We start from the raw sequence: 26,578 nt of genomic DNA, 5'->3' as shown, positions 1-26,578 counted from the left end.
TTTTCAGAGAGAAATTAAGGTGTGCTATCGACTACGTCCTCAACTGTAGGCAAAGACATAATCCACAGTTAAACGTTATTGTTAAAAATGAGAAGAAAAGTGGAAAATCTCCTTTCACGAAAGACTGAAATTTTAATATCCTATCTAGCCCTATCCACCAGTTTGACATAATTACTCTTCTTTCTATGAAGTGGCCTAAAAGTTTTTAAGAATCAGGGATGAATAATGAAAGATAAAAGAAGTGAAGATCTTTTGATTTTCTTAAATAATCACAAGTGGGAGTTAAATTACTTTCCATAAAAGAGTCAAGGTTTTAAAACTTAATGCTTGGTCCATAAAAAGGGGAAAAAAACAGCAGCCAGAACTTTCCCATTAGGTGGGAAATTAAAGAAGGAAAAAGAAATCAGGCAACAAAAAGAGAACAATAAAAGGAAAAGTGTGTGGCATTATGTAAAATTGGCCGCTAAAGAGCCCAGGGCTGTTTTAATCCTTTTTGAGCAAGAAGCTTTTTTGCTTCATGAAGCTGAAATGGAGTCGATATTGTGCTCTAGCAGGGACTCCTGATGTCTTCTTGTATTTATGAATTGACCTGATTGAGGCTGCTGCATATTTGAATTGCACATTGAAGGACAATCTAAAGCCCTATTTACACCTAGTATTAACTCCCATCTCAAATGATACGATCACATGGTCAGGTGAGACGCATCACCATTTACACTTGGTATTAGGGTGAATCTCACGCGTCAAAGATTGTGTCAAAAATGGTTTCATGACTTGTTAACTGTCATAAAAAGAATGTCACAAAGCAAAAATCTTAAAGTTGCCATGAATGAAAGTTGTGAAAGTCTTTACTGCTATATTGTGACCTTTTTAGATGCATTTTAGTGTGCAATTTGTTGATTGGTTTGTGAAAAGTGGTGTGTTGAATATCTGAATTTGACTGCAGCATGGACTATTATTTATAAAGGAGTGTCTATTTAAGTGCAAATAGTGTCCCTTGTTGACAAATGCTATTTACACTAGCTCCGCCCACCAATGTCAGGTTGGGCCATTCAAGTTTAAAAAAAAAGACGCATGGAATTCAATATCTTCAGTGGTGCAGCAGTAACGAGTAAGGCTCGCAGACCTGGCTTTTAACGCGGTCAATGCAGGATCGAATCCGCCTTTTGCATTTAAGTTTGCATTTATTTTCAATAAAAATTAAAATAATGTTCTAAATGTGGGAAAAAACTGTGAACGTGTTTAATAATATTAAAGGAACACGCCACGATTTTTGAAAATAGGCTCATTTCCCCTAGAGTTAAACAGTTGAGTTTTACTATTTTTGAATCCAGCCAATCTCCGGGTCTGGCGGTAGCACTTTTAGCTGCAGCTTTGCATGGATCATTGAATCTGATTAAACCATTAGCATCTCGCTCAAAAATGACCAAAGAGTTTCATTTTAAGAGAAGACCATGTAATGGGGGTTGACAGATTCAGGTTCAGTTTGGATCTCGCTTACATGTCCATGTATTGCCATCTAGTTCAGTGTTCAGTAAACAGAAGATGGATGTTAATACTCTAACCCCAACCCTAAACCCTCCTGGGGGGAAAAGTCTTGGTAAATTCAAAACAATGATACATAACTTATTACATAAGACTCTGCCACATATAAAATGTTGGCCATAAATGAAAGAGTAGCTACATTTCATATTGTCTATACTTTATTTTGTCCACATGGCCTGTTTGTCATTCGACTGATAACAATAACTAAATGTATTATTTACATTGTAAGGTGGTTTCATCATCATCTGACATCACTGTGTCACATATCACATCAATCACAACTCTGCACAGTCAGTCACTGCTGAGCATAACCCCATTCTACAGTCAGTTCAGGTCAAACAAACCACACTGCTTCCTGTTGCCTATGTTTATAACCACACAGTGGAAATTTGCATTTCAGCACAAAGGTTTTTTTTGTTTTTTTTTTTTTTTTTTTTAGCACTAGTATGTGTTACCTTATTGAAGCTCAAGTTGAACCCACTAGCTTTACCAGTTGAGCTAAAGAACCCCATATGCACAGTTTATGATCTAAAAATATTTTCTAAATGTAGCTACAGCAATTTTTAAAAACCGAATTATCAATGCATGCTAAAATGGATTGAAATAATGTTTCAAATGACATACTGTTCCTTGCATTAAATAGGTCTACTATCAAACAATTTTGTAAGCCTTTAAAATGTAAGAGCCATGCACAGGAATACAGGTGGGTGAAAAACCAGATAAATTTCCAGATGGTACACATTTTAGAGTATCATTTCTATCAAGGCCATGTCAGTGTTGCCTGTGGCATTGAAGCACCACAGCAAAGAAAATCATATTTTCCCCGAGTTGTGCCTCAATAGCCGCGTTTCCACCAAAATTACCCATAACAATTTGTCCTAGGGACTTTTTTCCCCCAGACCTGTTGCTGTCTGCGTTCCCATCGTGTCTAAAGCACTGTGAAGATAGTGCGGTAATGTAGGAATCGCTCGCAACTTTCCAGTTCCCGCTGGATTTCGTCCTCCGCAATATAAGCTTAATAAAGCCCGAACCTCGTCACTGGCCCATCGGTTGTATTTTTTAAACTCCATTGTTGATTCGAATAGCAAACAACTCTAACTGCACGCGCCACAACAAATTTTTAAAAATGGTGGTTGAAAGAAAATGTTGCATGGAGTCAACCAATCAAAATGCTGTGTGAACTCATCCAATCAGCATGTTCAGCACCCAGGTCCCACTCCTGAAAATTCCTGAACTTTGAAAAAATACTACCTTGTGAGCAGGGATTTTCTGAGGGGAAAATATTTACCCAGAACTTAATTTTGACCCTGGTCCCTGCAGTTGAAACACACCGAGTACTACCCCGAAGTCCCTAGTTTCTGGGTAAAGCTCCTGCGGTGGAGACTGAAATCACTGAAATTAATGACAACCCAAAATGTGAAGGAAATCTGGATAAACACAAAGGTGTGTATATTTACATTAAGTCAAATAGCCTGCCTTTTTGGCAGATCCACCCACCAAACAAAATTTAACTCCGGCTGATAACAGGATCAGTGGCGTGAAGAGTAAGGTGGAGTTATCTTTTGACGCAAATGACCAGAGTTCAAATCCACCTTTTTTCAAACTCATTCTTCTCTGTTTCCCCATCACTTATCAGACTCAGACAGAAGCTTATTTGAAATAAAATAAGAAAATATTTGGAAAGTGGAAAAGTGCCTAACGGGTATAGAATAGTGGGAATAAAGCATTTACTGGGTAGGGGTAGGGGAGGGTTTAGGGTCAGGAAAAAAAAGTAATGTCCCAACATAACACTGATTATCTCTTCATCACGGCACCTGTTAGTGGGTGGGATATATTAGGCAGCAAATGAACATTTTGTTCTCAAAATGATGTGTTAGAAGCAGGAAAAATGGGCAAGAGTAAAGATTTGAGCAGGTTTGACAAGGGCCAAATTGTGATGGCTAGACGACTGGGTCAGAACATCTCCAAAACTGCAGCTCTTGTGGGGTGTTCCTGGTCTGCAGTGGTCAGTATCTATCAAAAGTGCTCCAAGGAAGGAACAGTGGTAAACCGGTGACAGGGTCAGGGGCTGCCAAAGTTCATTGATGCACATGAGGAGTGATCCAACAGACGAGATAATGTAACTCAAATTGCTCAAGAAGTTAATGCTGGTTCTGATAGAAAGGTGTCAGAATACACAGTGCATTCCAGTTTGTTGTGTATGGGGCTGCATAGCTGCAGACCAGTCAGGGTGCCCATGCTGACCCCTGTCCACCGCCGAAAGCGCCAACAGTGGGCATGTGAGCATCAGAACTGGACCACAGAGCAATGGAAGAAGGTGGCCTGGTCTGATGAATCATGTTTTCTTTTACATCACACGGATGGCCGGGTGCGTGTGCGTCGCTTACCTGGGGAACACATGGCACCAGGATGCAGTCTGTGAAGAAAGCAAGCCTGGCGGAGGCAGTGTAATGCTTTGGGCAATGGTTCTGCTGGGAAACCTTGGGTCCTGCCATCCTTGTAGATGTTACTTTGACACATACCACCTACCTAAGCATTGTTGCAGACCATGTACACCCTTTCATGGAAACGGTATTCCCTGGTGGCTGTGGCCTCTTTCAGCAGGATAATGCCAGAGATTGGATATTATAGGGAGATGAGAGGGTCTGTATCTCTTACCATTGGAGAAAGCGTAACGGCTAACTTAATCACGTGCGGCATCTCTCAGCCTATCGTGTAATGGCAGTGACATCAGTGCCACCGTTCAATACTCCTTCCCTGCGGTACCTCCTATGTGTACCGCCAGAGCTGAAGTGTTAGCATTAGCCTTTTTTGGCTAAAGGTTGCAGCTTGCCTTCCAGTGGCTTTGATAATGCACCCTGCCATAAAGCAAAAATGGTTCAGGAATGGTTTTGAGGAGCACAACAACGAGTTTAAGGTGTTGACTTGGCCTCCAAATTCCCCAGATCTCAATCCAATCGAGCATCTGTGGGATGTGCTGAACAATCAAGTCCAATTGCATTGTCTAGACCTCCAGAGTCAGCAGGCTATTAATAGATGGTACAACAAAACATCAAAACTTGATATCAGATCACGAAGATGACACTGTTGGCTTGTCCTAACATGCCATTTTATTGTTATTAATTTCATGGTTGTAAACATTTCAGTCATTCAAATTAGTCAGCGCATTTTGCAATCTCATACACTAGTCTCCCTTTCTGTGAATGCGTTTCTGTTTAACCCTTATTCTAAAGTATCTAGAATTAAATGTAGTAACCAAGGCCATACCATCACAGAAGCAAATTAAGGTAATTCATACGAACTGAAAAGCACAGAGGCGGTACTCACTGCCTGGGACACGTATTCCCACTGGGAGAAAATTAACATGCCATAACTAACGACAAGCATAAGCCGTGGGGTGGTCAGACCGGTACAGCACTAGAGCAGTGGGTGTTTTTTATTTGCAGATTTGTTATGACATGCATTTACAGCTATACTAAACACCTCATTTAAAATGTCACAAAGACAAGTTGAATAAAAAGAGACTCCTGAGTTTGAACTATTATTACTATTTATAGTGGTGCTTTCTATTGCTCATACCATGACTATTTTAGGGTTTAATGTATTTAAGTCATTCCAAACTGTGTGTGCATCATAACTATTTGCATAAGTACTGTATTTAACTATTTACATGGTATATAGTGTGTGTCTATGTAGCTTCTCTCTTGTTCACTGTCTCTATGTGTGCACAAGCACAAAAGTGTGTGTGAGAGAGAATGAGAGAGTGAGAAATACAGACGGAAAGGTCAGCAAAGTATGCTTAACACAAAATTGTCTTTCCATTTGGATTATGGAGCCAGGAAGCAGATAGATAGTGTTTATTAAAAGAGAAATATGAGAGAAATTTGGTTGTCCATGGTCAAATTTTTTAGTACATTAAGCCACATTAAGCATGTTTTAGAATAAACTATGTTAAGAAAATGGCACTTTATAATGCAGTAATCGAATGTGTTCAGCAGCGGAGCATCATACACTAGGAGAGTAGGCTCAAAATATTAAACATAAATCATATCCAGTGCTGGGTAGTAACTTATTATATGGATTATGTAATCAGAATCCTAAAATTAAAGGGTTAGTTCACCCAAAAATGAAATTTCTGTCATTAATTACTCACCTTCATGTTGTTCCACATTCATCTTCAGAACACAAATTAAGAAATGTTTGATAAAATCCAAGGGTTTTTTTAATCTCCCATAGAAAGCAACAAAATTACCATATTCAAGGTCCAGAGAAGTAGTAAAGACGTACAAACCCGATTCCAAAAAAGTTGGGACACTGTACAAATTGTGAATAAAAAAGGAATGCAATAATTTACAAATCTCATAAACTTATATTTTATTCACAATAGAATATAGATAACATATCAAATGTTGAAAGTGAGACATTTTGAAATGTCATGCCAAAAAATGGCTCATTTTGGATTTCATGAGAGCTACACATTCCAAAAAAGTTGTGACAGGTAGCAATAAGAGGCCGAAAAAGTTAAATGTACATATAAGGAACAGCTGGAGGACCAATTTGCAACTTATTAGGTCAATTGGCAACATGATTGGGTATAAAAAGAGCCTCTCAGAGTGGCAGTGTCTCTCAGAAGTCAAGATGGGCAGAGGATCACCAATTCCCCCAATGCTGCGGCGAAAAATAGTGGAGCAATATCAGAAAGGAGTTTCTCAGAGAAAAATTGCAAAGAGTTTGAAGTTATCATCATCTACAGTGCATAATATCATCCAAAGATTCAGATAATCTGGAACAATCTCTGTGCGTAAGGGTCAAGGCCGGAAAACCATACTGGATGCCCGTGATCTTCGGGCCCTTAGACGGCACTGCATCACATACAGGAATGCTACTGTAATGGAAATCACAACATGGGCTCAGGAATACTTCCAGAAAACATTGTCGGTGAACACAATCCACCGTGCCATTCGCTGTTGCCGGCTAAAACTCTATAGGTCAAAAAAGAAGCCATATCTAAACATGATCCAGAAGCGCAGGCGTTTTCTCTGGGCCAAGGCTCATTTAAAATGGACTGTGGCAAAGTGGAAAACTGTTCTGTGGTCAGACGAATCAAAATTTGAAGTTCTTTTTGGAAAACTGGGATGCCATGTCATCCGGACTAAAGAGGACAAGGACAACCCAAGTTGTTATCAGCGCTCAGTTCAGAAGCCTGCATCTCTGATGGTATGGGGTTGCATGAGTGCGTGTGGCATGGGCAGCTTACACATCTGGAAAGGCACCATCAATGCTGAAAGGTATATCCAAGTTCTAGAACAACATATGCTCCCATCCAGACATCGTCTCTTTCAGGGAAGACCTTGCATTTTCCAACATGACAATGCCAGACCACATACTGCATCAATTACAACATCATGGCTGCGTAGAAGAAGGATCCGGGTACTGAAATGGCCAGCCTGCAGTCCAGATCTTTCACCCATAGAAAACATTTGGCGCATCATAAAGAGGAAGATGCGACAAAGAAGACCTAAGACAGTTGAGCAACTAGAGGCCTGTATTAGACAAGAATGGGACAACATTCCTATTCCTAAACTTGAGCAACTTGTCTCCTCAGTCCCCAGACGTTTGCAGAATGTTATAAAAAGAAGAGGGGATGCCACACAGTGGTAAACATGGCCTTGTCCCAACATTTTTGAGATGTGTTGATGCCATGAAATTTAAAATCAACTTATTTTTCCCTTAAAATGATACATTTTCTCAGTTTAAACATTTGATATGTCATCTATGTTGTATTATGAATAAAATATTGAAATTTGAAACTTCCACATCATTGCACTCTGTTTTAATTCACAATTTGTACAGTGTCCCAACTTTTTTGGAATCAGGTTTGTAGTTAAAAGAGTCAGCGTGGCAACAATGGTTCAACCTCAATGTTATGAAGCGACAAGAATACTTTTTGTGTGCAAAAACAAACAAAAACAATGACTATTCAACAATTTTTCCTCTTCCCTGTCAGTCTGTTACACAGTTGGCACAGTAAGCGCATTGCGGCGCTTCCATGTTCTACGTCCGAACACAGTATTGGCCGAGGCTGTGTTCACGTGAGCTCCTGATGCAGGAGCTAGCCAATAATGAGTCGACGTTCGGAAGTAAACACGGAAGCTACTACTACTTCTCTGGACCTTGAATGTAGTAATTTCATTGCTTTCTATGAGAGATAAAAAAAAAAAAGCCTCTTAAATTTCATCAAAAATATCTTAATTTGTGTTCCAAAGATGAACGAAGGTCTTAAGGGTGTGAACCTAATGACATAAGTTTCATTTTTGGGTGAACTAACCCTTTAAGTACTTGTAATTAGATGATATTACATTTTAAAATACTCGTAATCAGACTACAGTCACTTTTTTATTGATTAAATGGTTACTTAATATTCACAAAATAGCAAATTATTTATAATTCAATTAATCTATTACTAATTCTCCTATTTTTTTTATTTTAAATTTGCTGGTAACACTTTACAATAAGGTTCATTAATTAACTTCATTAGTTAACGAACTAAAAATGAACCACTTCTGTAGCATTAATTCATATTTGTTAATGTTAATTTCAACATTTACTAATGCATTATTTAAATCAAGAGTTGTATTTGTTGACATTAGTTAATGCTCTAAAGTAAAATTAACAAAAAATAAACTGCTGTATTTTTTTTAACTAACATTAACAAAGATTGACAAATACAGAAACAAATGTATTGCTCATGGTTAGTTCATGTTAGTTAATACATTACAATAAGGTTAATTCGTTAACATTAGTTAAAGTGTTACCAATTTTCATTTCTTAAAAAATTAAAAACAAATTAAAAAAGCCTAGTGCTTATGTTCAGAAAGTCTTCCAGTTTTGTGGAATTGGACACAAGAACAGGTTTGTTTATTTAGTTCCGTTCCTCCAATTTGATTGGTCGAGCAGCATTCAAGAGTTCTGATATTTATTCCAAAAACTTAGTTTTGCTCACATGACTGAAGTGTTTTTTTTCACATTACAAACTGTGCAGTAGTACAACTCTGCACATGACAAAAAAAAAAAAAAAAAAAAATACACAGTTTTGAATCCTGAAAATTTACGGGTTGAGTTCAGTCACAGAATGTGGCTGTAACTCCAGTAAATAACCGAACTGTGTGAGAACATAAGCTTATTATGACTCAAATACAGGACTGACAACCGTATTCTGCTGCTGTGTAAAAGTGGCCTTATTCTGCAAGGATGCATTCATTCGATCAAAAGCAAAAATGAATAAATGAAATAGATAAATTGTGGCCATGTTGTACTAAATTACAAGGGAACAAATTAGTACAGTGTGGCCATGATTTACCTAAAACAAGGGAACAAATTAAGAAGTTGTGGGAACCATTTTTACTGCGCGAGATGAAATGCCTTTCCGTACCAGCAGGTGGAAGTAGTTGAACAGCCAATCAGAATGATCAGATGGCCTGACGGACCGACAAGCTCCGACGCCAATTCAACATGTCAAATCGGCCGAAAAAAAGCTGACGAGGACCAACTTCAGCCGGTGGAACACACTGAGAAAACGTAGTCGGCCGACAAATAAAAACTGCCCGACGGCCAACCATCAGCTTGCTGTGTTCCTGTCTTCAGATGACGACATCTTTGTCTTGTGTCGGCCAGACAGCCACCATAGCTTCTCTATTTTGCTTCAAAACGGTGGGGAGAGCCGAAGTTGGTTGCAGTTTGCAACGTCACCTCTAGATGCTGCTAAAATTTACAAATTGCACCTTTAAAGGTGCCCTTGATTCAAAAATTGAATTTACCTTGGCATAGTTAAATAACAAGAGTTCAGTACATGGAAAAGACATACAGTGAGTCTCAAACCCCATTGTTTCCTCCTTCTTATATAAATCTCATTTGTTTAAACGACCTCCGAAGAACAGGCGAATCTCAACATAACACCGACTGTTACGTAACACTCGGGGTGTACGCCCCCAATATTTGCATAATGCCAGCCCATGATGTTCCCAACATTATAAAAGGCATTAGACAAGGGCAGCCAGTTAACGTCTGGAGCTGTGCACACAGCCGAATCATCAGACTAGGTAAGCAAGAACAACAGCGAAAAATGGCAGATGGAGCAATAATAACTGACATAATCCATGATAGCATGATATTTTTACTGATATTTGTAAACTGTCTTTCTAAAAGTTTCGTTAGCATGTTGCTAATGTACTGTTAAATGAGGTTAAAGTTACCATCGTTTCTTACTGTATTCACGGAGACAAGAGCCATCGCTATTTTCATTTTTTAAACACTTGCAGTCTGTATAATGCATAAACACAACTTTATAAATCTCTCCAACAGTGTAGCATTAGCCGTTAGCCACAGAGGACAGCCTCAAATTCACTCAGAATAAAACTTTAACATCCAAATAAATACTTTACTCGCATAATTCGAAGCATGCATGCAGCATGCATGACGAACATCTTGTAAAGATCCATTTGAGGGTTATATTAGCTGTGTGAACTTTGTAAATGCGCTGTAATATAGTCGACAGCTGGTGTGGCAGGGAGCACGCGATTTAAGGGGGCGGCGCCGAGTGTAAATCAGTGCATTGTTAATGATGCCCCAAAATAGGCAGTTAAAAAAATTTATTTAAAAAAATCTATGGGGTATTTTGAGCTGAAACTTCACAGACACATTCAGGGGACACCTTAGACTTATATTACATCTTGTGAAAGAACGTTCTTGGGCACCTTTAAAGAAAATGAGGGAATAAAATAAAATATGGACACAAATTTGTTTTGGACAAAATTCTTAATTTGTTGACAGCATCTATTTACACTGTCCACAAAACTATTAAGCAATTTTAACACTGCTAATAAGAAAAGTTTCTTAAACACCAAATTGGTGTATCAGAATGGTTTTGGAAGGATCATGTGGCATTGAAGTCAGGAATAGTGATGCTAAAAAAAATTCAGCTACAGGGGAATAAGCAATTTTTAATCAAATAAATGCAGCCTTGGTGAGCATAGGAGACTTCTTTCAAAATCATTAAACATCTAAACTACCCCAAACTTTTTAACAGTAGTAGCCTATATAAATATCAGAACATAATAGGCCAGGCTCTTTTGACTTTGACTAACATGCTAATATGTTCTCAGAACACTTTAGCAACCACATGGTAACACTTTAACTAATGTTAACTAAGGAACCTTATTGTAAAGTGTTACCAACCACATAATAATGCCCTACACCCTAGCATTGTAGTGGAGAGTTTTACACAAGTTTAATTAATTAATTAATGTATTTCATTTAGTTTTATTGTTGTTGTTGTTGTTGTTGTTGTTTTTAAGGAAAACTGTAGAGCTGACAATAACCCTGAAAATGTAGTGTTTTGGGGGAAAATAAAAAACAAAAGGGCCTTTCACTGCATCCCAGGGGGCCTACAGCCCCATTTTAACATACTTTTATTTAAGGTAGCCCCACCATACTCGGAAAACAAGGACAGAAAAATGGAATGCAGCCAATGATTTTATACTCCAAAAGACAGGACAAAAGAACAACGGAAAGAAGCTGCACCTTTTCATTTACCTCATCTCTGTAGTCTTTTGCGATTAGTGTCACATGTGCTGTGATATGTTTCTGCATAGCTGCCAACGATCAGAAACATGTGCTGGGCTCATTTACTGCTCCTCACTTCTAACAAACCATTTCTCTAGAGCGTGCTAGCAGTTCTCCTACTTGTTTTTATCTGTAATCAACTTGATTATCAGCCCACCAAAAAAAAACAAACAAAAAAAAAAAAAAAGCACGAGAGAGACTAATAAAAAAAAATAAATTAAAATAAATAAAAAAAAAAATCAATGAACCTGGCTGATTTCATTGTCAAAGCGATGCAATAAATACACTTACCTTCACTCTGTGAACTTTCCCTGAGCGCCTAGCTCATGCAATTAATGAGAGAAGAGAGCCTGAAACACACACAGACATGAAAAAACTGTGTCATTACTGGTAAACTTGGACAACTGTGTTTATTATTAAGGCATCATTAAAAAGTAGCATGCTTCAGATTAGCCGATGCTAATTGAGACAGCAGGGAGATTCAAAAGGGTGGTATTGTTGCTGTACTTGAAATGTTTTCTGAATAAAAGTGAGTTTGAAATGCCAACTGTATTTTATGCGCAGCTAACATCAAATGGTCCTGCTGTGGAATAAGAGAGTTATGAATTAGAAAAATGGAGTAAACAACCTAAAAATGATAACTACCAGTAATTGCTAATTACTAATTTGTCAGTAAGCTTAAACAAACAATGTGTTGATGGTTCGAAATTTACTACTGCAATATTAACAGATGGGCTTAACTTTAGTTATTGTCACATGACTCACATCCAAGAAACAAAGAAAAAAAAAATCTACTTACTATTGCTAGTTGGCGGCAGGATATTCTTATTCTAAACAGCATTGTAGCTAACATTCGTACAGCATTAGTTTATTTAGTTCCGGTCCTACAATTTGATTGGTCAAGCAGCATTCACAGAGTTATTTATTCCAAAAACATGGGATTTTTCTCTGTTTTGCTCACATGACTTGAGTTTTTTTTTGTTTTGTTTATTCACATTACAAACTGTCCATTATGACTCTGCACGTGAAAAAAACATATTTTGGCCATAAATTGAGAAGTAGTTATTCTTGTTATTGAATTCAATCATTAACACATTGTACTAATTTGTTCTCTCAGTTAAAATGAGGGAACAAATTATTACAACATGGCCACGATTTACCTAAAACAAGGGGAAATATTAAAAAAAAAAAAAAAGTTTTGGGAACAATTTAACTAAAATGAGGGACATAATCTAAAAAAAAATAATCTAAGTTGTGGAAACAAATTCTTAATTTGCCCCCTTCTGCAATGTTACATGCTGATGCCAGTGGGTTGCAACAAGTGACTGAGTGAGTCATTGCATTATTCACCCAACTCTGATTCATTCAGAAACAAGTCACCACTACTTTATGTTTTTATAGGATCTACAGAACACTTATTCAGACAGTTCCACCTAAGCATTCTGGTATCTTGCACCATAGTTCACCATCATCCTTTGCAGGGTTCAAATGTACTACCTTTTAGTTACCAATCCAGTTCTTCAACCACTACTAGCCTACACCATCTTCATTTTCAAAGATCTCCATGACAGCTTATCAATGAAAACAATCAAGTCGTTCTGTACATGGGTGATCCAAAATATTCGGTTTAAGATTAAACATATGAGCTCTATAGTAGAACTCTAAAAGAGATTCAAGTAAACATGCAGTCTTTAACAAAAATGTAAAAAAAAAAAAAAAAAAATTCACACATCACTTTTTATGTTTGGCAGCTAGTTTCTCATAGCTTTGCAGGTCTGATTATCCTGGTAAATTAAAGCTGTTTTGTTTTCCATGCACAATAATTACACCCATTCTCCATTCAAGCATCATCATGAATTACATATCCCAGACCCTTAACATTGGTTATTTTTAAACGTTATAATTTTTGAATGTGGGCAGAACACCGCTTCTTAAACAATTAAAATTGAATCCATCTCCAGCACTGGGTAAATCAAATATTTACGAGTTGACTACCTTAATGTTTTCTCTGCTCTAAGCAACATGAGCCATCCAAATGCAACATGACAGGGCCAAGAAATGCCGTCCTTGTGCAGAGAATTTTTTTATTTTTTTTATTACACAGACAACTTGGAGAACACTGCGAAACAAATGATGAACAAACATCGGCAGCTTTAGCATTAAGCAGCATGCATTTCTGAAGGACAAAGTGAGTATGAGTGATATTTACCCTCTACTGCACCTTTTTTCTTTTTTCTTTTCTTTTGTATGGTAAAAATGATTACATCCCACATAGCAAGTAATTTACCTGAAAATATTTGTTACATTTTTTGACATCCCAACCCAAATAAGATTGTAAATCTCAGAAAATCTATGCATTTTCTGGATGTAATATTCATTATATTAAAAAAAAAATAAATAAAAAATCATCATGTGCTTTTTCAGTCTGATCACTGAAATATCGATCATCATGTGCATCTTTAGAAGTTTCTGAAATTTCCAAATCAACCATGACTTTTGCACTTGAAAAGAAGTGCAGAATAAATGGCTGTAGTTGTATATAACCCAAAAGATCTCCACAGCCTTTTATACTTCAACCCTGCGTTGAACTCTAAAATGCTGTTTGCATTGTAGTTTGCTTTGCACATCATGCTACAGTTGCTCTGGGGGTTAAAAAGCTTTCTGTTGTCACAGGGAGGTGAAATATAAATAATAAAATATAAGTATATATTGTTTTCTAAGCAATAATACAGTACCAGGGCCCTAGAAACCCTAGCAACACCCCCGCTCAAGGGTCATACTGCGTGAATCACCATACTGCGTGTATCTTAGCAGTCTGTAGCCACAGAAAAATGAAGGCCTAAGACAAATTGAAAGGATGTTAAATAAGGAATGCATAACAGATTTAAAGATTAGATAGATAGATAGATAGATAGATAGATAGATAGATAGATAGATAGATAGATAGATAGATAGATAGATAGATAGATAGATAGATAGATAGATAGATAGATAGATAGATCTCTGATTGCCCCTCTATAACAGGTAAAAGTGTACAAAAAGGAGGAGAAGAGGAGGAGGAGGGATGCCGAAAGAACTAACAACAGGAAGAGGTGAGATGCTTGTTTTATACCTTGGTATTAATTGGAAGATTAGATGGGCGTACTCCTCCCGAAACAGAGGTTGCGCTAGACTTTAACATTGTCCGTCATTTTGACGGACAGGGTCGTAAATATTCTGTCATAATCTACTGTTACCCGTCGTTTTCATATTTTAATTATAATAACACATTTAATTGCTTTTATTTTTGTTCACATTTTCATTTTTAATTATGAACCTACAGGATGATATAGGCTTATCCATTTATTTTGAAGAACAGATTAACAGATTAGACTGCGTAACTTTTACTTTAACATGAAATTTCTCTGTACTATACTACAGGCTACGTGTTGTAGCCTTTAAAGAAAACGTAGTTTCATATTTGTTTAAATAGTCCTATGTTATGTTTTAAATTCATCTATTTGATTATGAAAAATGAAGAGCGTGAGTAAGATGCACCATAAAATGCGCAATATGTCGGGAGTCATGGAGTGGGTCAGACATGATTTTGACCACTTCAAGTTTTGTTTTGTAGAAAGCCTTTCTTTAAAGTGAATTTCGTTTTGTAAAAATTGTATCTTAATTTTAATCAATGTTTCATCAACCAACTGCCTGGATTTAATAAATAAGAAGCAAATATAGCAGGCAATTTAATCGTGACATGGAGGCGCGGGCGCGATCACTGGCGCGTGAACTGGAGCGCGTCTTACAGGCTAAATGAAAAACTCAGCAGCTGCTTGACTATATATATCTATAGAAAGCTTTAAATATCTACTTTAACGAAAACGAAATAATTAAAAACGAAAAGAAATAGGCTACTCTGATTATGTAGCCTAAACCAAATGAAATGTGCGTTCTCTCTCTAGGCGCGTCCACTATGAGGAGATGATGAGAGCCGACGATTGCAGCCGACACTGATTCAGAAAACATTACTTTATTAATAAACAATTAAAATGTCTCCTTACTGTTTTGGTCACATTCATAAGATCAATATCGATTCTTAAATCCCAGTGGATCTTTTGGTAGGCTATATGCTGTTTTCAGCTGATGAATAAACAGTAGTGCGCCTCCCATCTAATAAATCGCAATAAGCTTAAAGCTTTGTGTTGCTTTTGATATGAAACAAAGTCTCAGATTTCAAATTCTGTCCATTTCATTAAGAAATTCAAGCAATAAATACCGTTTTGGCGCTCTTTAATGTGGCGTCATATATCGTTGTAGCTTCTGGGTACTTGCCTGTGCATTATCAAACGCATAGCAAAAGATTGTGCCAGTTTCATTTTTGTTCTGGATCCAGTGCTCTGCTGCTACATTGGAGCGCACTCGCCACCAACTGGACAGGGGTGTGAATTACTGTTACAATTTACAATAGATCACCCTCAGTGTAATCTGTCAAAATGACGGACGGCCTTCAGATTTTTCCGTCAATGTTAAAAAAAAATCCGTCAATGATGGATAATTTTCGGTTAACGCGACCTCTGTCCCGAAATTACATTTATTAACTTCACTTCTTTTGACTCAAACGCATTTGTACGCGCACATATGCGCTCGACGCATACGGAGTTTTGAGAAATCTCTCACCATGAGTTACAACCCATGTCAATATATTTGTATTCTTTCATGTACAAATGAGGGTACTTTCTAACATCTTCGCACAATCTCTCATCTATACAGGCCTCTATTGTCGCTGTAACTTGCATGCGTTCCAGTCTGTTGATTCCAGTCAGTCTTTATTGAGTGTTTCTGAGAAATTAAATGCGCAAATCCGACCTGCGCGTACAAACGGTTACAAAAATCCGGCGGCGTGTGTACAGTATGCGCGTACGCTTCTGATGACAAAATTTGCGTCACGCGCACTGTACGCTGATCCTCGCGCGCACGTAAAAAAAATGAAGTATACTTTGGGCTTTATTCATTTTGGACGGACGAATGGACTTAAATATGTCAATGAAAAAATTGCTCTCTGTTTGTCGAATGTATGTGAGGTAGAAGTAGCAAGATGCCCCTGTTTAGCAATATTATGTTTCAATTCTGCTCAGACAGCTCACATAAACAACACAGGCCAAAACATCTTGAAATAGATTTCATGCATACTTCATTGTGAAAGCAAACATAGATAAAGACCTCTTACAATAGCATTGCATAATACATCATTGCAAGAAAACCTGAAAGAATCTAGGCTCTATGTTCATGTGACCCTGATGATGTGACTAAGGCTTGATGGAATGTAGACCCAAGTGTCCTCGTCCCACCCATCTTAAAAGGACATATTCGAGTCAAGGCAAAAATCCATTTATCAAGACAATGTTGGAAGAACCCAGCGGGCCTGCGGAGATGTGAGCTGGCAACAGAGTTGACGGACTGGCAGAGGCTGGATATTACCAAGCCTGTTCCAACACCCGCGGGAAGAAACGGACCTTTTTTTGGTCTTCTTTTTTTCCCTCCATTGCAGGATTTCCCGAAGGTGACAACCGAATGAACACAAGGCAACTGAAAGTGTCGGTAATTAAAAGCGTTGATTAAACTGACGGAAAGAGGACGCGCAGAGAGATAAACAAGGTTCAGGAGAGCCATCAGTGGTGGAAATCTCAATATATAACTCAGACTCTGGAGAAGCAGAAAGAATCTATGTCAGGAGATGAAGAGACTATTGTTTTCACTTTCTAAAAAACAAATTTCATGTACTAGAAAACTTCAGAGGAAGGCATGATGTTCACTCTGTTCTTTCCATATAACGCAAGTGAATGGTGACTAGAAATGAATGGTCATCCAAAAATGGCAAATTATTATATGTGACCCGTGCTATCAAAATGAGTCGCAATGAGCACATTTCCAAAAAGTTATTGTTATTCTCTATTAAATGACGTGTGATTTGTTGGAATCTGACCAAAAAAGAAGTCGATAGAGTCAACAAATTCAATTTCGAAAGAAATCAAGCTAAGGTTTGGCACAAATCAACTCAAAACCCATATCTTTAGGTAAAATATATATATTTTAACTTTTAAATATATACAGTACAGTCCAAAAGTTTGGAACCACTAAGATTTTTAATGTTTTTAAAAGAAGTTTCGTCTGCTCACCAAGGCTACATTTATTTAATTAAAAATACAGTAAAAAACAGTAATATTGTGAATTATTATTACAATTTAAAATAACTGTGTACTATTTAAATATATTTGACAAAGTAATTTATTCCTGTGATGCAAAGCTGAATTTTCAGCATCGTTACTCCAGTCTTCAGTGTCACATGATCCTTCAGAAATCATTCTAATATGCTGATCTGCTGCTCAAGAAACATTTATGATTATTTTCAATGTTGAAAACAGTTGTGTACTTTTTTTTTCAGGATTCCTTGATGAATAGAAAGTTCAAAAGAACAGCATTTATCTGAAATACAAAGCTTCTGTAGCATTATACACTACCGTTCAAAAGTTTGGGGTCAGTAAGAATTTTTATTTTTATTTTTTTGAAAAGAAATTAAAGAAATGAATACTTTTATTCAGCAAGGATGCATTAAATCAATCAAAAGTGGCAGTAAAGACATTTATAATGTTACAAAAGATTAGATTTCAGATAAACACTGTTCTTTTGAACTTTCTATTCATCAAATAATCCTGAAAAAAAACATTGTACACAAATATTTTGTACAATTGTACACATTAAATGTTTCTTGAGCAGCAGATCAGCATATTAGAATGATTTCTGAAGGATCATGTGACACTGAAGACTGGAGTAACGATGCTGAAAATTCAGCTTTGCCATCACAGGAATAAATTACTTTGTCAAATATATTTAAAATGTTACCCAGTTATTTTAAATTGTAATAATATTTCACAATATTACTGTTTTTTACTGTATTTTTAATTAAATAAATGTAGCCTTGGTGAGCAGACGAAACTTCTTTTAAAAACATTAAAAATCTTAGTGGTTCCAAATTTTTGGACTGTACTGTATATATACCTGTACACAGAATCACTCAGACTACAATATGCATTTAGAAGGATGTACTGTTACTCCATCCTCGACAGTTAAAGACCTGGGTGTTATATTAGACAGCAACTTGTCCTTTGAAAATCATATTTCATATGCTACAAAAACAGCCTTCTTCCATCTCAGAAACAATACTAAAATATGGAATATGTTATCTATTTCTGATGCAGAAAAGTTAGTTCATGCATTCATGACGTCTCAATTAGATTACTGTAATGCATTATTAGCTGGTTGTCCTGCTTCCTCAATAAACAAGCTACAATTAGCACAAAATCCAGCTGCTAGAGTTCTTGCCAGATCAAGAAAACATGATCATATAACACCAATTTTATCATCTCTACACTGGTTACCCATTAAGTTCCATATCGATTATAAAGTATTGCCAATGACCTATAAGGCTCTAAATGGTTTAGCTCCTGCGTACTTAACGATCTTCTATCGCCCTACAATCCTTCACGATCTTTAAGATCGCAAAACTCTGGACTTCTGGTTGTACCTAGGATATCTAAGTCCACTAAAGGAGGGAGAGCATTTTCACATTTGGCTCTGAAACTCTGGAATAGCCTTCCTGATAATGTTCGGGGCTCAGACTCGCTCACCCAGTTTAAAATCTAGATAAAAGACACATCTCTTTAGCCAAGCATTCACATAATGCATCTCATACCAGATCAATTGCACCTGACTATCTTTGCTTAATGTTATGAACAGCAGCTACGCTAATTATTCTCCATTTGCTTTTCTGTTTTACCTCGGGACGCCCATAAAACAGAAAATACTATAGAGAGTACATCAGCTTCAGTTTGGATCCAGCCTCTTAAGAAGACCTCAGATGACTAACACCTTTGAAGAGATGGTACCTGCGAGGACTTCAGATGATGCAATATCTGGATCAACGTGAACATGCACATTCCCAAATTTCTATATATCCTAATTATTGTTAATATGTAATTCATTATTTCCTGGAGCTCATCGCATCTACCTTCAATTAAACTGATAACAGTGATTGTAAATTAAATTGCCTAAATTATTACATTATTAGCTAACTGCATTCTCCAAATTGAAAAATGATAAATTCTCTGTAAAGCTGCTTTGAAACTATATGTATTGTGAAAAGCGCTATACAAATAAATGTGAATTGAATTGAATTGAATTGAATTGAATTGAATATATAATTTTTTTCAATGTTCTTGTTTCCCATGTGCCTCTTTATCCATTTTTCGTGAAGAATGGAGTCTGCGTTGTAGTGTTTTGATAGTATTTTGGGAGCTGGGTCATATCGCTATACACCATACAACTACAATTTGCAGAATGCGTGCAGCACGCAGTAAGGAGCATTCGTCTGTCAATGATTTATCATAAAGCTAGACCTATAATGACAAGACATTTCCAAGGCAACTGCCTACCCAAAATAGTGGTAAGGGGTAATTTCTAGGGGTAATTTCTAAATCACACGAGGTCCCCAGATAATACTAATCCTGTGTGAATAGGGCTTAAGACATTCTTCCAAATTTTTCCTTGTGTGTTCCACAGAAAAATCATCAGAATCTTTAGGTAAACTATTCCTTTAAGATCAAAGTACTTTAAAAAGTACTTTAAAAATGTAGAGTGCTCAGATCTCACGAACAGCTGAGGAGCTCTTAGAAGGTTACTTCTTAAAAATAACACATGTTATTTTGTAAGTATTTCTAACACCCCCCTTTAGTAGAGGACTATTGATTCTGCTGTGGGTATTTGTAATCTTGGAGTCCAAGCCTACAGGCTATTAAACTTAAAAAAAAACATGCATGTAACCTCTGCTCCTGTGCTGGAGAAACTAAACTAAAAACAACCCAGCTCTGATTTCTTTCCCTTGCTGACACGGTTTTAATTTAGCCCTGATTTAGCTTGAGGACACTGAACTGCAACCATCAAAAAGTTCCCAAAACCAAGAGCTTTAAAATGTACATACATTAAACAGAAAGTAAAAAACACGCCTAAATGGGGATGCAGGGAAAATTGCATCAAGTAGCATCAATATATGATTTGATAGAAGTTAAGTTCAAGTAAGTTTTCAGATATAATCATTTTGAACATCCTTGAATTTATGATTCAGTTACACTGGAAGTCTATGGGGCAAGACAATAAAATGATAAAGTACATACGGTATGAAACATAATACTTCAACATTATATGTGCTGGTCACAGTTACTGTTGCTCTGTAAAATTTCAAAGAGCAAAATACAGTCATTTCAATAGGAATCCATGCAACACGGAGTTTCGTGCAAGAGTGAAATAGTTTTTTTTTTTTCTTGTATCTCTCTATTTTGCCAAAAATGTTTGGTTTGAAAAAAGACTGTGTGAGTGGTGCTTCAAAATTTACTAATGTGACCGCACTTACAGAAAAAAATAAATAAATAAAAGCTCTTGACCAAAAATATAAGCAAACATAAGCTTAATTTTAACAAAAATACTTGCCCTATATACATTCATTGTAAGTGTATTTCTACTAACAGTTAATTAAACAAAAGAACAAGGCCTTCAGTGCAACATGTTATGGAAATGGTGTTGCATTTTTGAGTTTCAAAAGCTTGTTTTTGGTTCAGAGTAGATGATAAATGATGTTTATTTACAGGTTCATAGATTTTGTTTAGTAGGTCTACTAGAATACATTTACATTAAATGTTCAAAAAAAAAAATCTTATAATTTACATTGTTGCAGCAACTGTTTTCACCCTCTGTCTGGATCCTCTGTTTTATTTTTGGTTTCTTTGGTCAATTAGCATCGCACACCTGTAGGTCATAGACAGGTGCGTAGGAAAAAAGACTAGTAAAGTCAAAATACTTGCCTAATAAAGAATTTTTACTGTTTTGCAAGTTGATAGTGTGCAGGATTTTCTTGTTTTTTTGTAGTTTTGGTTTCTTTAAAAACCTGCCTTCTGAAAAGCGCAGTCTGCTCTTATTGGTCAGCCGGCCCAATCTGTTGTGATTGGTCAACCGCATAAGGCGTGTGTAGGAAATCTAACGCCCCTAACCATAACTGGCGAGTCAAGTCATAGTCAATAAGAACAAGCAAACTGACCCAAACCTTCAATATATACAACAGGTCTTTCTGGTTCTCGAATCTGATTTCCAGCCATGCGATATTCTACCAATATCACCAAGGGAACCGTTTCACCATTTGAATCACTCCGTTGTCAGCATTCTTACAGCGAGTGTTACAGTACCGTAACCCACCATATTTTTATAGATACGACTGTTATTTTGTAATGGAATGTAGTTTTAGACCTCAGATATGCAATTCATATGTACTGTAAACATAGGTCATATTTGAAAATGTGTTTAGATGCCTTCGGAGCAACCGTTCAACGCAGAGAACAGCTTCATTTCGGCCAGTCGCTCGAGAATTTTCTGCTGGCTCTCATGTAGACAGTGTTTAAACATGAGGTATAATTTCATTTTGGGTATATCAAACGGGCAATCTTTGGTCTTATTAATATATTACTTGTTCCAGAGCTAATAGATTTGGTTTAAAGGCTATACTAAGTTTCACAACTTTATATTTACATTGAAATTGAGTGCTGTTTTTGTGTGTTTGACTGAACTGTTTGTTTGCTTGTTTATTTCCTATTTTACTTCTTATACTGTTATAATGGCTATTGCTGTTAATTTAAATATTATTGTTCAATAAATAATTTTTTATTTAAATAACATGCTGTATTTTTTGGTATTGAAAAAGAGTCAGTTACGGATTTCGACTTCAGTGAAATCTACATTAATACGCCATGAGATGGCAGCAAAGACTGTCTTTATGAGTGAGTCAGTCAGTCACAAAGACTTTTATATTGAAGTGGACTGAAACAAGGAAACAAGGACGTTGTTTTTACTTTAAACATCTTGCGAGACGCAACTGACAAATAATGCACTGACTAGTGCTTTCATGGAAATGTCTTAAATGTTAAAAGGACAAAGACAAATGATATCGCTTTCCTCAGCGGACATTCAAACTGATTTTGTGATTATGAATATAAGATTGACCTGAAGAATATCAACTAGATGCAGGCAATACACTCGATCTCTACATATTAAAATGAATTTCAATGAAGCAACTCAACGTTCCTTCGTTACTAGATCTAAAGTGATGATTTAGAATTAGTAACGGAGGCTTGGGCTCAACTGTTGAATCCGTGGCGGAAGGAAGTAGTTCCCGGTTTTAAAGACACTCTGTTGTTATTCTTATTTATAGATGTAGTGATAACCTCTTCCTGGCTTTATAACTACCTTTGTTTGAGGCATTATGCAAATGAGTTACATAGTGACGTAGCCACGTTACCGAAACAATGACAGGACTAACAATTGAAGCATTTAGGGCAGGTGTTTTCTGTTGGAGAGATTCAATCTCTTTGGTGTGGACCTTGTGCATTGTTAATTTGCAGATTGTTTACATGCATAAAAAAAGCTTAATAGGTCACCTTTAAATCACAACAAAATATCCACAAAAAGAAAGAGCCAGCTTAAGACAGCAATCTGGTTTGTTAAATCATAATTTGTTCAGATTTGACACTTTCACTGCTTCAAGATACTTTATCTACTGTAAGCTTTCAGATGTACTAAGCACTGTCACTTATATGAACAGAGAATAAGAGACTGAGATAAAACTGAACACAGTGATGACCTCATAAATGGCATCACACATATCAGAAGCTTATGAAAAAGCAGTGCAGTTGGGGCTAACTTAACGAGAAAGGATTAGAACAAAAACTTTCCAACGAGATGACTGACCTTGTTCAAACTTCAGCGAGAAGAGTTGTGTTATATTCAGAAGACTAAGTGGATGACAGAAAAGGTTTCATGAATAACTCTGAGCCTAAGAAAAGTGTGGAGATACCACACAGTCTGCCTCCGCTACGGTTATTTAAGACGATAGAGTATCTGACAGATAAAGAATTTTTCAGTTCAAGGATTTTGAATATTATGCTTAGTTAAACTATAGGTCAAGTATATAACTATTTGTAAGACCTAATCTGCACAATGAAATCTCTTTTGACACAACACTAAAGTGAACTATTCAGTAATGTCCTCTTACTTTTTTTTTTGTCCAGAAAAGGAGTTCCACCTAAAGACAGACTTTCAGTGTGGAAACTTATTTAACTGAGATCTCAGTGCATGACATGCTACAAAACGAATAAATCAGTTTGTATCAGTTTGATCTTTATAATCTACAAAACAAATGGTAGCATAGCCATTTTGTTTCTTTACATGCCATCTTTCGATCGTTGGTCAAATAAATAAAAAAGAAAAGAAAATAGAAAAAAGAACAAAAAAAACATTATATCCATGCAACAAGAGGCTGCATTTTTCAAAAGCATGTTTTTGGTTCAGATTAGATGATAAATGATGAAAAGGCCACTATTACATGCTAATTTACAGGTTTCAAATTTTTTTTAGGTCTAAAATATGTTTACATGATTTAAAATGTGTTTACATGATTTCATGTTAAAACATTTTTCTTAATTTACAGTGTTGCAGCACCTGTTTTCACCCTCTGTCTGGACGCTCTGTTTTAGTTTTGCTTTCTTTAAAAGCCCACCTTCCAAAAAGCGCAGTCTGCTCTTATTGGTCAGCCGACCCAGTCTGTTGTGATTGGTCAACCACTTAGAGCGTGTGTCGGAAATGTAATGCCCTTTATCATAACTGGTGAGTCAAGTCACAATCAAGAAGAACAAGCAAATTGACCTGAAGCTTCACAAGCATGATTTGTGCAGGACATTTTTAATAATAATTGTATATATCTTGCATTTCATGCATGTGATGTTATAACTTCTCTACATCATGGTAAAAACTGTACGTCTGTTTTAACACACTGACCTGCATCAAACTGCATGGTTCAGAAAGCAAACGTTAGAAAAATGGTGAAACCACATATGCATATATAGTTTTTTTGTTTAGGGCCCAATTCTCACTATTAGGATATTGGCTGTTTATTAGTACTTATAAAGCATATATTAATGCCTTATTCTGCATGACCATATTCTACATTCCTTAATCCTACCTAAACTTAACTACTACCTTACTAACTATTAATAAGCAGTAATTATGAGTTTGAGGCAAAAATCAAAAAAACTCAAAAAACTCCTACAAAAACAAGTTGAGAAAACTGAAAAATCTGTTTGTTGCCTTGAAACTTTTAAGTTTTCTCAACTTTTGATTTTTTACAGTGAAGAATGCCTTGCCGTCAAGAGGAAACAATAAATCGGTCAGTCAGCAGCTGCCTCAGAATGACATATGTTGATAAATATTTAATATGAAATAATTATTAAACATTAATCACATTACATTGAGGCACCTGTGGTAAAATCCTCTACAAGGTTTTCCATGATGCCAGGATGTCATTAAATTTGGATGTTTATAAAACTCTTGTTTCCGAGAAGTCTGGTTAGAATCTTCCTAATACTCAAGGTAACAAACAGACTGAGAGAAAGAGCACAAAATAGCAGGAACTAAAAAATTTTCAAGAACATAGCTACATTCAAAGAGGACAAACAACTTGTAATTGTCACAACTAGTCTGGAATTTTGCTGATGATCTGACACAGATCCTGATTTAAACATGTTTTACATTATCTGCACGCATGTAATAAAGAGGTTAGGCAAAAAATCATACACTTTAAGTCATTCATGCATTGTAATGTGGAGTCTTGATCTCACAACATGAAAAAGAAACATTATTTATCATATATATATATATATATATATATATATATATATATATATATATATATATATATATATATATATATATACACATACAGTGCCCTCCACAATTATTGGCACCCTCAGTAATTATGAGCAAAGGCGGCTGTGAAAATAAATCTGCATTGTTTATCCTTTTGATCTTTCATTCAAAAAATTCACAAAATTATAACCTTTCATTGAAGGAAAAGAATTGAAAGTGGGGGGAAATCACATTATGAAATAAATATTTTTCTCCAAAACATGTTGGCCACAATTATTGGCACCCTTTTATTCAAAACTTTTTGCAACCTCCTTTTGCCAAGATAACAGCTCTGAGTCTTCACCTATAATGCCTGATGAGTTTGGAGAAGACCTGACAAGAGATCAGAGACCATTCCTTCATGCAGAATCTCTCCAGAACCTTCAGATTCCCGGGTCCACATTGGTTCTTCTTCTCTTCAGTTCACTCCACTCGTTTTTTTTAGGGTTCAGGTCAGGGGACTGAGATGGCCATGGCAGAAGCTTCATTTTGTGCTCAGTGACACATTTTTGTGTTGGATTTGATGTTTGTTTTGGATCATTGTCCTGATGGAAGATCCAACCACGGCCCATTATTGGATTTCTAGCAGAAGTGGTCAGGTTTTGATTATTCATCTGTTGGTAATTTGCTAGAATCCATGAGACCATGTATCTGAACAAGATGTCCAGGACCTCCACCAGAAAAACAGGCCCACAACATTAACGATCCAGCAGTATATTTAACCGTGGGCATGGGGCACTTTTTATCCATGTGTGCACCAAACCCATCTGGTGGGTTTGCTGCCTAAAAGCTCTTTTTTTAGTTTCATCTGACCATAGAAGCCGTTCCCATTTGAAGTTCCAGTCAACTGAATATACTGGAGTTTGTTTCTGGATGAGAGCAGAGGATTTTTCTTGAAACCCTCCCGAACAACTTGTTGGGATGTAGGTGTTGTTTGATAAATTTTTTGGGCTTTCTGAGACTCAAGACTCAACTAATCTCTGCATTCTCCAGCTGTGATCCGTGGAGAGTCTTTGGTGACACTTTATTTTGGTGACTATAAGTAACTTTGCAAGTACATGTCAACTTATTCTACTAGCCCTAACCCTAACCTAACAGTCTATTAATACTCTAATGAGAGTTAGTTGACATGTAGTTGCAAATTAATGACAGTTATTTGATTTAGGCCTGGTTTCACAGACAGGGCTTAGGCTAAGCTATGGTTAGGCCTTAAGTAGCTTTTATAAACGTACCCTAGAAAAACAACATTACTGGTGTGCATCTTGAGACAAAACAATGACACTGACATATTTTAAGATATGTCAAGTTGCTTTCAGTTAAAACAGCTTAAACATGCATTTTAGTCTAGGACTAGCTTAAGCCTTGTCTGTGAAACCGGGGGATGTAGTTGCAAAGTTACTTCTAGTTCGTAGAATGTCTAAAGTGGACTATCGAAATAAAGTGTAACCGTAAATGCAATCCAAGTAAAATATATCCAAATACCATCCTGACACAAAACTTCTAAAGGGGTCTGAGTCTTAAAGGATTAATTCACTTCAGAATTCAGATTTCCTGATAATTTACTGACCCCATTTGTCATCCAAGATGTTTTTGT

The 26,578-nt window shown here is 36.5% G+C and overlaps 1 protein-coding gene across 2 annotated transcripts in view; it reads right to left on the bottom strand.

Moving 5' to 3' along the window:
* The window catches only part of fhit (fragile histidine triad diadenosine triphosphatase), a 447,851-nt gene that overhangs the window by 392,400 nt on the left and 28,873 nt on the right, over nt 1–26,578 (bottom strand). For both annotated transcript variants that reach the window (XM_048173664.1, XM_048173665.1), the window contains exon 2: nt 11,458–11,516. The gene's annotated coding sequence lies outside the window, so the exon portion shown is untranslated. The remainder of the gene's footprint in view (nt 1–11,457; nt 11,517–26,578) is intronic.

Source organism: Megalobrama amblycephala, linkage group LG21 (assembly GCF_018812025.1).
Source record: "Megalobrama amblycephala isolate DHTTF-2021 linkage group LG21, ASM1881202v1, whole genome shotgun sequence".
Classification (NCBI taxonomy): domain Eukaryota; kingdom Metazoa; phylum Chordata; class Actinopteri; order Cypriniformes; family Xenocyprididae; genus Megalobrama; species Megalobrama amblycephala.
The sequence above is the reverse complement of the archived record's forward strand: the minus strand, read 5'-3'. Positions and strand labels throughout refer to the sequence as shown.